This window comes from Anomalospiza imberbis, chromosome Z (genome assembly GCF_031753505.1).
Source record: "Anomalospiza imberbis isolate Cuckoo-Finch-1a 21T00152 chromosome Z, ASM3175350v1, whole genome shotgun sequence".
Taxonomy (NCBI): domain Eukaryota; kingdom Metazoa; phylum Chordata; class Aves; order Passeriformes; family Viduidae; genus Anomalospiza; species Anomalospiza imberbis.
Genome location: NC_089721.1, coordinates 54099753 through 54111274, shown reverse-complemented (window position 1 = coordinate 54111274; position 11522 = coordinate 54099753). Strand labels below are relative to the sequence as shown.

The 11522-nt window shown below is 39.4% G+C and overlaps 1 long non-coding RNA gene across 2 annotated transcripts; it reads left to right on the top strand.

Annotated features, from left to right (window-relative positions):
• Nucleotides 1-529: 529 nt before the first annotated feature.
• Nucleotides 530-9153, top strand: LOC137464825 (uncharacterized). Of its 2 annotated transcripts, none has more exons than XR_010994442.1 (3): nucleotides 530-3131; nucleotides 7359-7441; nucleotides 8350-9153. It is a non-coding gene; the product is annotated as an uncharacterized lncRNA (long non-coding RNA). The 2 variants fall into 2 exon arrangements; XR_010994443.1 differs by lacking the exon at nucleotides 8350-9153 and having other exon boundaries at nucleotides 530-2669; nucleotides 2856-3131; nucleotides 7359-8229.
• Nucleotides 9154-11522: the final 2369 nt, after the last annotated feature.

Sequence of the window (11522 nt, the reverse complement as noted above, 5' to 3'; positions counted from 1 at the left end):
TCAGTCTTTGCAAAAGTGTGTGCACTGAGGTTTCTTTAAAACTTCTGAACATGTCTAGGACAAATAATGAAAATTTCAATAATTTCTGGGACATGCAGCATGGACTTACTTTAATATCTGGAAGTGGGTCTTTTTAATGTTGGGCCAGGCTTTAGTCTGGTATAGGTGAATGTAGTTCCATTTCAGTCAGGGTTAAATACTAGGATACCAAAAAATACATCCTGGGGTGCATTACGATGAACATTGCCTGCAGGTTGAGGGAGGTGACCCTGCTCCTCTCAGCCCTGGCAAGGCCTCACCTGGAATGCTGTGTCCAGTTCTGGGCTCTTCAGTACAAGAAAGACATGGAACTCCTGGAGCAGGTCCAGCAGAGGACTATGAAGGTGATTAAGGGACTGGAGCATCTCTCTTATCAGGAAAGGCTGGGAGAGTTGGGCATGTTCAGCCTGAAGTAGAGATGACTGAAAGAGGACCTCATCAAGTATTTGAAGGGAAGTTGTTAAGAAGCTGAATCCAGGTCCTTCTTGGTGGTGCCAAGCAATAGGACAAGGGGCAGTGGGAATAAATGAGGAATATGAGGAAGGACTTCTTTACTGTGTGGGTGATCTTGCACTGCAACACATTGCCCAGAAGAGATTGTGAAGTCTCTCCCACTGGACATTTTCAAGAACTATCTGGACATAATCATATGCCATGTGCTTTGTATGACCTTGCTTGAGCAAGAAGCTTGGAGCAAATGATGCACTGTGGTCCATTTCAACCTGACGCATTCTGTGGTTGTGTGAACTGTCAGTGCATCAGTGTGGAGTCAGCTTTGGGACACCAATTATGACAGTTGCTGACATGTTGCTTACTCTTTTGCTTTAGCAATACTTTGTCACAGGCTACATATTTAATGCATAATAGCATGTATGAACATATATTACCAACCTATCCACCCCTTAACCCAAGTGCTGATATCTGTCCTTTAAATAAGAGGGCATTTACAAATGTGGTAAAACATAGTGAAGTAATTTATTTTGCATTTCCCAGAATAAGATAAATGTTGTGGAAGTATTCACAATCATAATTTAACATACTTTAATTAATTGGCTTTGTCTGTCACACCATTTTCACATTTCCTTGATATTTAACTGTCTCCATACAAGGTATAATACCTGTAGGCAACGGTACAGAAGAATATTTGAGAGTACTTTTGCTGGAGCCTTAACACTAACACAGCTACAACCTTTAAGTACCTAAGTGTAGACTTGTACCACTGTGCCAAACTCTGCCCTGTAGGAGTCCAGTGGCCTGTGCTCTAACCCCTTTAAGTTTCCCTAAAGTTTCTCCAAGAGGTTGCATTCAGACCCTTTGTGACCCTCTGTTCCCCATGAAAGGTCTGACACCTGCTCCTTATTCCCTAGGGATGGAGAAAAGCATTGCAGTCAATACATCCCGATTTCTTTGGCCACACAGCCCTCTAACCAAAGAGTAATTTGCTGTGTAAATGTGTGAATCAGCCAGAGGAGTTTTTCTTCTAGCCTTTGGAAAAGCTGATTATTTCATGGCAAGCATAGCTGTATTGCCCAACGAGAGTTTGTTTATCAGCCCCACTCTCACAAGTAGCTAACTGTGAAAAGACTCAGTGGTGAGTAAGTTCCTGCTGGAAATAGTTTGGAGTTTCTTTCAAAGCCACACCTGTTCATGTGATACAAGCCTCTTAGGTGAGCTGCCTGCTCTCTCATGGCACTGAGAAACAGAATATCACAGACCAATGAAAAGCAAGGTAAGGCCATATTAAGCACACAAACATATATGCAAGCAAGGAAATGGCTTTAGACTGCAGAGAAACATTGCCTATTTAACCATATCAAATGTTTGTACTCTCTCACACACACAAAGCATTTGGTGCTTGAATAGTATTTCTATTTGCTCGAGGGAGAAAAAGAATGCAAGGGCAAAGGACAGGTTACTAGGAGGGGATGCATAAAATATTTCTGATTCAACTGTGATGAAGTCACCTGAAGACAAAATGCCTACTGGTTTGCACAACTGCCCAGAACCTTACAGTTGTGATACACAGAAACAGAATATAGCCTTTCCATATTCAAACTTACAAAAATTATATGCCTGAAAAGAACCTTTAACTCTAATAAAAACCAGAACAAGTCACAAAGAAATGATGAGAAGATATTGTAATAGTCCCTTGGAGTCTGTGGAGGATGAGGTAATTTGTAGATTCTTGCTTCCTACTTATCAAAATCAACTGTCACACCTTACACTGACACCATGGGTTTGGAATACATGATGCAATGCAACAATGGCTTATGATGACAAGTATGGAGAATTAACCTGTTCCCTGTATTACAGCTGATCCACCCAGTTATGACTCACTGGTAAAAGACTGAACTTTTTGTCCTGAGGCAAAAGGGCAGAGCAGCTGTGTCTCCCAGACACAGTGCCAATGCTTTCACAACATCTTCAAGTGCACTCAAGATAAGACTGATCCAAGAGCGGGTTTTTTGTACCACGGGGATTTTTGGCACGACAGACGAGTAGAAGGCTTGCAGACAAACAAGACAGATCAAAAAACCCTGTGGCTTTCTCTTTCACACTCTGGGCTGAGGTCTCAAACTTAAATGAAACTGGGGCAAATTACCCAATCATTTGTTTGTTCACTTTTGTCAGTATCTGAAACAGATCACACTCCTGAACAAGGTTGTCCTGGTTTAGGGCAAAATTATGAGGAAATTTGGGGTGAAATTTTGATGGATCCTGCAGCTGTTCCCACTGTTTCCTCCTTGATTTCCAGATTGATATCACTAACCTTAACACAAAAACAACCAACTGCTTATACTTCTGTTCCTGGCAAGACTCTGCTCTTACAAATGTACTCAAGGCTGACAACAAGACACTGGTGGTTACTAAGACCAGTTGATTCCAGAAGTAGGTGAGTGGATATTCCATTTCAGGGGGATCCTTTTGGAGAGCATTCTACCATTTATCCACACCAAATCACGTTAATTTTTCTGATCTGTACATCTTTATATTACAGTCACTTTCTGGGTCAACATGAAAACCGAAATGAAGAGAACTCCTGAGTAAAACAGAAGTCACTACCTGAAAAGACCATGATGCTAAAAGCTCTAGTAAACCCCTATCTCTTCTAGTAATCCCCTATCTGCTGAGCAGTCCCCAGCATGAAACCAGTTCACACAACACCTAGCAACTTAATATTTACAACAAACTAAGACAGGTTCTGCATAGAGAAAGGAAAATGTACATAGAATTTGTTAAATCACTATTTTAAAAGTAGAGTTCTTTTTTCAGAGGTGACTCCATTGTAAAAAATCAAAGTTCAGCCTTCTCTCTCACCTGTTTTGCACCTGATTATAAGAATATTCCTTTGCAAAGAAATTTAGAAGAACATTAAACTGTAGTGCTTTTGTAATGGGCCTAAATGGTAACAGAAACTTGATAATTTCTCAGCAGTTTTCCCCACATTTTTAAGGAATAAGTCCTGTCAAGGACAATATAACAGCACAACTAAGGATGATCTTTCCTTTGCAAAGAACAGGAAAATGCTATGGAAATACTGAATGTTTTTAGAAACAGAAACTCAGATAGCATCATTTATATTGGTTATTTAGAGAGAAACTGAAAACTCAGGTTTCAAACTGTCTAGACTCAATGTATATCAGTTTTCTGAGCCACTTAACAGCTGCTTCTCTGTGAAAGTGGTAATTAAATAACCACAGCAGAAATACAAATGACCGACAACACAGGAAACTTAGCAGATCAGACATCTCATGTCACCCTGATTTCTTCTAACTCGATGCATGTCCCTGTGCAAGAGCCACCTGTAACTGCTGTGGTCATAGGTCAGAATAGATGATCCCTGTGAGGATGGGTAAGGAACATCTGAGGCACCAATCACAAACACTCTGCAAGAAGGACTGCACTGTTTCAGCCAGCCTCAGCTCACCACACCCTGTGCACCTCCCAGACATGCAGGAGTAGCCACTGAAGTTGTGACCTATCAGCCCAGTTTAGCATACAACTGGGAAAATGGCTCTGCTACTGCAAGTCCTAAGCAGAACCGTTCTTTTGTTCTGGATAAAAACATTTATTTGTTTGAAATAGCAGGCCTGGACTATACTATAAACACATAACACAATTTGGAACAGCAGAGCTTCTCAGGTACGGGGCCTGTTACTTGCAACTCCTTTAAAGAAATGCAAGTACAGCTTTTGCAGGATGTATACCTGTATTAGACATGGGAAATAAGAGATGTTCCCAAAAAAGAGTTGAGAAAACTTGCTCAGTGTGGTTGTGAAATATATTTGCACGGCGGCTTTTATCGTGTTCCTGTGACCTCTATTATTGAGCTTAGTTTGACAAAATAAAGGAACTGGAATATCAGAAAGCATTGTGGTAAGATGGAGGAGCAGCAATAACAGCTAAATGAGCAACTTTGGAATCATTCATATCTGATTGAAATATTGCGTTAACAACTATTTAGAAACAACTGTTTATAAACCACTTCAGGAATAGTGTTTAAAATAGCTTTTTAAAACACTATTCTTAAAATGCCAGACAAATTTTCCTCTTGACAATTTTAGCTGTATATTTTTGGTTTTAGGGTACACTGTTTTCAGGTTCTTTCAGCAGCACCAAGGCAGAAATTGAAGAAGTCAAGATGTCCCTTTCAAACAGTGCTATGAATCTGTGACTCTTTGTGATGAGAACCAAGTACATGGCTGGAACAGATATCTCAGTGCATTCTGGCTACTTACACATAACCTTTCTGTCCATCTTCAGTCGGTACCTCCACTCATTGTGGGAAACTGTATGCAAATACTCACAGATACCAGAAAGCAGATCCCAGCACTTCATAAATGAGTGCAGAGTGATTCCTGGGTGCTTGACAATTCTGTAGTGGCTGGGAAAGATTCAAATACAAATCATCTCTTCGCAGCCATTTGGGAAAAAGGCATTCCTTAGGGATGCCTCTGACAAAGCTAATGGTGTATGCTGTAATTCTAGCCCTTGAGACATGAGTAGGAAACCCTGTGAGGTATCTTGGACTGTATTCAATCACAAGTTATCTTGTCGTCAGTGTGTTAATGTCGACTTGAGAAATTGCTGGGCACTCAGCTTCAAGGCAGGGCTAATCCTGATTTCTAAGACAAATATCATTCTAAAGCAATTATTCCCTCTACCCTCTAAGCTTTGATAAGTAATGACCAAAACATCTTTACAATTTTGCTCATGTATCTGGCCAAGGCAGTTTTGCTTCCAGGCAGTCATAGCTGTAGTAGTGAGAAAGGACTATGAGCTTTCCAGCTGTTCCTGGATCTGCTTTGACTGAGCTCAGGAATCAGCTCCTACCCTAGCCACCGTTTTTGACTGTGGTGCCAGTGTTGGAGCCCAGGAGTTTCTTAAGGACTAATCGCAGTGTCAGTATCCATAGATCCATTTAAATTTATTATTTGTGTCTATATGGATTCTTGGAGTATCAAATACTTGTTCTTGTAAGCAGCAAACATTATCTTTAGATATAGTGTCCCATTCAGTCATGAAACATCACTATTTACCTCCCTTCTGTAGCTAGATTCCGTTCCCTGAATTTCACCCTTTTTGGCTTTTACAAAAAAACTCATGGTTTTGATCCCCAAGGGGGCTCTCTGACCACAATGTCTGTTGTGTTGCTCCCTGACCAAATTCTTTCCCCCAGTTCAAACCCTGGATGTATGTCTTTGGTTCCTAAGTCCCCGAAGAACCTGCCCTTCATTGAATCCACTAAATCTTGGGAATGTGCTCTTGGCTATCCTTGATTGGGTTAACAAGAATGCAACAGTTTTGCAGTAAAAAGGGTTGAGAGATGCAAAGAACCCTGAGTGTCTGCTTGGGTCTAGCAGGTGGAAAAAGAAACTTGATTACATGTTTCTAATAGTTGTAGTATACTTTTAACTTGTACTCTGCATTTTTAATTTCCAAGAAGGTTTGCACTGAATGCAAACTCAGAAACTCTCCGGAAGAATGAATGCTTACGTTTCTGAAAATCATGAAATATGTAGCTAGCTAATCAATTTGCAATTTTGCTTGATTTTTTTTCCTTATCTTTATAAAACTGATATCCACAGAAGATATTGGCCATTATGAGTTGATGTCAATAGCCAATTGAGTTCCGTGAATAAAACAATAAATTATAGTCCGAGTAAAAAGTCCATGCATAGTGTGTATCCAACTGGAAAATTAACAGTAAGCAATTTTTTAAGATACTTGTGAAAAAAACTGATTTTATTCTCAAAACTATTCATGAAAAATGTAAATTTAAAACATTACCTAAACAGATAAAAATGTAAATGCAAATTACCTTCATCTTCCCTTTCTATGCTTATACTCAATATTTCTCTAACATGTTTGTTGGTTAAAAACAACAATTATATTTTGATATATATTCTGCTTAGCATGTGAAATTCCATGTACATACTGTTGTCAGATGAAGAATTATTTGCTCAGCTGGTGGAAATATACAGTGCTTATGCTGCAAAACCAGTAGCCAGTGGAACCACACAATGCTTATTCTGCAGGATCATGTTAAATGCTAACCAAGAAGAGGTGCAAAATAATGAAGATACTTCCATGTTTGGGTAGTAACACCAGTTTATATAGCAGTCAGCTGTAACCTCAGGGTTTACAACCACCAGAGAAAACCCCAGGACATAAGAACACATGTGCAAAGGGGAGGGAACATTTAATAATAATAATTTCAGGGAAATAATTATTACATATATGTTTATTCCAGGAAAATCAATTAATATTATGTAAGATTCATTATAAAAGCAATAGCTTTTCTATGCTTAGCTCAACTGGTGGAGATATCCCGTGTGCATCCAGTGCCGTAATAAAGAATGCCTGCTTCTTAATGCCACATTGGTAATAAGGAGCTTTATTTTACTGATATTTTTGGTAATAATACCTGCAACAGATTTTGTTCTTAAAAGGAACCTGTTTGCTTAATATTCCTTAGATATATGACTTTTAAAACGCTGGAGTTGGTTGACTCACTGTCCCTGGAGGTGTTTAAGGAAACACTGGATGTGGCACTCAGTGACATGGTCTAGTTGACAAGGTGGTGTTAGGTCAGTGGTGGGACCCGGTGATCTCAAAGATCTTTTCCAGCTTAGCTGATTCTGTGATTCTGTGGAATATATAGATGTAGATATAGATATAGATGAAGATGATATAGATATAGATAGATTTATTGTTTCCTTTTAATCTTCAGATATGAAATATATCATAACTATCACACTTTTTCAATCAGATGCTCTCAGCCCTGATCACCACCCTCTTCTCATACGACCACACAGGGAGAGATTCCTGGCCATCCTCCCTGGCCTGTGGCTCCACAATAATCAAAATACTGTGGCCAGATGGTTTTGTTTTCCAGGAGGTAAGGATAGCATTATATGCCCTAGAAGGAGCATGTAATTTGTTCATAGGAAATTTTTTAAAAAATAAAAATACACTGGTGTTTAGATATGAGAATTTTGTGACAGTGTGTATATTGAAAAATGTCTTTTCATCTCAAAGGGATAATCCTTGTTCTGAAAATTTCAAAATAAAAATGGAGAAAAGAGGAGGTAAAGGAATAAAAAGGCAGCAGATAAAAATTGAAAAAATTACCTATTAACACTTACTTATAACAAAGCCCCATTGTTCTTGCTCATTGATAATTGTAAATCAAAAGGAGAGACTCTGGAGTACGTAACAGAGGACAAGCCAGAACAAACATTTGGAGGTGGGCCTTGGAGAACAAACCCTTACAAAATGTGGCTGCTGAAGTGAAGAGTAAGAACTTTGAAGGACAGTCAGGAAAGAGCAGTAAAGAAATGGAAGATATTCAGAGCATATAAAGGAAAAAGGTTGAAAAGACCTGTATGAATAAGCAAGGTCTCCTCATCAAAATCAAGTATAAAATGGAATCTTAGAAGAGGTGGGACCGGCAGCTCTGAAGGAATACAGACACTCTTTCTGAGCACAGAGGGAAAGCCACACTCCATCTGGAGTTGAATCTGATGAAGAATGTGAAGGACAGTGAAGTACCCTGTAGCAAAAGAAAGATCATAGAAAATGTAGGACCGCTGCTTAAGCAGGGAGGATACCTGGTGACGAAGGACGTGGATATGACTGAACTACTCAGTGCCTACCTTCAGTGGAGGAAGATCAGGAGACGATTCCACCTGACAGATGCACATGAGTGCTGAAGCAGCGGGCCTTTTCCAATTGTTTTTGACACATCACCAGAACATGGGAGGTTCCTGAGGACTGGGAGAAAGAAATGTCCCTCCTGTTTTCCAGCAGGGCCACAACCTACAGTCATGAAACTGCAGGCTGATTGGCCTCACCTCAGTCCCTGGGAAGGTGATGGATCAGCTATCCTGGAAACCATTTCTAAACAAACAAAGAACAATAAAGTGATTGGGAGTAGTTGACATGGACTTATGCAGTGAGAATCAACCTTCTGTGTAGCCTTCTATGACCAGATGACTAGTTTTGGGAATAAGGGGTGGTAACTGGAAGTTGTGAATCTGAATTTCAAGAAGGCTTTTACCACTGTCTCCCACAATATCTTCCTAGACAAAATGACAAGGAATAAACCAGATAAGGGTGTGGTGAAGTAAACTGAAAACTTGCTTGGGCAGACAGGCTCCAAGCCTTGTGATCAGTGGGAAGAACTCCAGCTGGAGGCCAGTCACTATTGGAATGTATCAAGTGTCAATAGAGGGGCCAGTGCTGTTTGAACCCTCAGAAAGTTTGCAAATGACACAAAATTGGGAAGTGTGGCTGATAACATACATGGGTGGATTGAAATTCAGAGGGATTTTGACAGTCTGGATGGATGGGCTGACAAAAACTACATGGAATGCATGTAGAATTCAAGGAAGAATATTAGAAGTCCTGCATCTGGGGAGGAACAACTCAAGGCAGCAGTACACACTGAGGGCAAACTGTCTGGAAGGCAGCTTTGCAGAGAAGGACCTGGGGTGCTGGTGGACACAAAGTTGACCATAAGCAGCAATGCACCCTTTAGACAAAGAAGGCCAACATTATCTTGGCTTTCAGTTATGTGCATTGCCACTGCATGTAGCAGTATGGAAATAGACCAGCCGAGGGTCACAAAGATGACAGATACTGAAGCATCTGACATATGAGGAGTGACAGAAGAGTCAGGAGTGTTCAAATTGCAGAAGGCCCTGGGGGAATGTTACCAACATGCACAAATAACTGGTTGGGTGGAGTAATGAAGATGGAGACTGACTCCAAACTCAGCAAATTACTCTCAATGACCCTGCTTCAGAAGTATGTTGGAATAAATGATCTCCAGAGGTCTATTCCAAACCCTACTCTTCTGTGACTCTGCAAAATTATTTACCTTGGTCATCTAAATGTAACTATTCTCCAAGTATTCCACAATTTAATGCTGAGTGTATAAGCCTAGTTATTTCCAACAGCAATATCTGGGAGGTTTAGAGGTTAATCAGCCTGGATTGACTTGTCAAGAAAAATACATGTACCTGAGACATCTGAGTTATTTTTGAAATACTGCTTTCCTGTTCTATTACAGAGTTATTTCTGAAAATCAAAAGTACTGAGGCTTTATTCCTTTCAGATTTGTACTTTGAGGTTTCACTGCAACCTGTAGCTTTAACTTTTTCAACCCTTGGGCATAAGAGCTTTGGTCTCTAATTTTTCTGGTGTTCAATTTTTTGAGACACAGTAACAGACAAGACAGACAGTGTTATGGGCTAGCCTAGATAGAGCTGCATTTGTTAAACCTCACAAGCCACTTCACACATGCAGATCTGATTGCTTGTTACTGCCAAACAAAGAGGATACTGGGAGAAGTGTCTCTTTTTTGGTCTCTCTCTCTTCCCTCTCCTAGACAGGCTTTTATATACACAAGTGCTCTAGGACTTATATTTAAATATAAGTTCTTAACTCAGGCATGGAGGCTAACAAGCAATTGCATAGATTTCTGTATCAAATCCAACTAATAACTGCAACTTTTTTAATAATCTAAACATTTAAGAGGAAGATGCAAGGCAGAGTATTTATATAGTAACAAACATGCAGAGCTGTAATACACACACTTCTTTGATTTAATTAAAATGAACAAAAGTGAATTTTTAATAAAAGCAGACATCTCAGAGTTTAAATTACTAGAACCAAGTTTTGAAGAAACACAATCCTTACCAATGCATGTTCCCTTTATAATAAAATATTTTACAAAGCAGTTTCAGAGTGCAGATGCATTCATGGATCTAATCATTAAGCAAAGAGAAAACTTCCACTGTCTGTCCCCTTATTTTATATTTTCATAAGGAAAATTACACATAAGCTAGAGAAAGTAAATTTATTCTTGCCTTCTATCTGCCCAGAACTTCAGTGATACCATTCTAAACAGAAACAGTAATAGTAAAGTGAACTGGAGAAAATGTACTTGGAAACACTAATACAAATTCTGAAATAGCATTTCAGCAGATTTTAAATACAATTTTAACTGAAATCCAGGTGACAAACTGTCTTGTCATCTGAGGATGGAGACTTAGATCAATTTTCTCTCTCCAAAGCTTATGTAAGCAATGGTTTTCAACAGAAACTGATGGTTGAGAAGAAAATTGGGAGGTCTGTATAGGGTTCAAACCTTTCATAGGTGTACCAGTAAGAGAAACTTTAGTGGTCTTGGTTTCCACAGCCTTCTCAGCATTAATACCAGCATCACTACAGGTTAATCCACTATTGGTCCTTTGTTAAATAATTATATTTATCTCTTTTTGTCAGTTCAAAATTATGTGAGTGTTTCTATTGCATCATTTTTGTTGTTGGAACAAGTCTCATATCTAGGTCACCTCGGGCCATTATGACGAAGATTTATGTTAAATAAATCTTTTTCAACCTGCAACAAACTACACTCAAACACTGTTAAAATTAATCAGTATTTTGGCAAAATGATGAGCGAACCAAGAACAGCAACTTTATAGCACATGGGATGGCTAATTTTGTTTTTAATATAAACATAGTACACATTTGCATTAAGTCCCAAGCACTTGATTAAAACACCAGGGTGTATCATATGCCCCAAGGCATAATGAGGCACCTTTCAGTAGGCAGATTTGCCCTGCTTGAAGAACACTGCTCTCTGTGAATTGTTGCACTCCACACTTACAGAGGGGAGACCAAGTGTACGTCCCCTACTACTGAATGATCACAACTCCAGGTGGTCCCATGCTTCAGGCAACCTTTGCTCCCTCACTAATCTTAATATACCTGCTAAAAGAATCCATGTGGCAGCAAATTTTACCAGAGAAGTTGCTCAGGTTGAAGGCTTTACCATCCCTGATTTTCCTCCATTACAATCCTGAAAGTATACTGAAGATTCTGGTTTTAAACCTTACATCAACTTGAACACTGAGTGCTGCAACTTCTTACCTTAAACACCTCATGAGAGAGTTCTTTCTCCCCATACAACC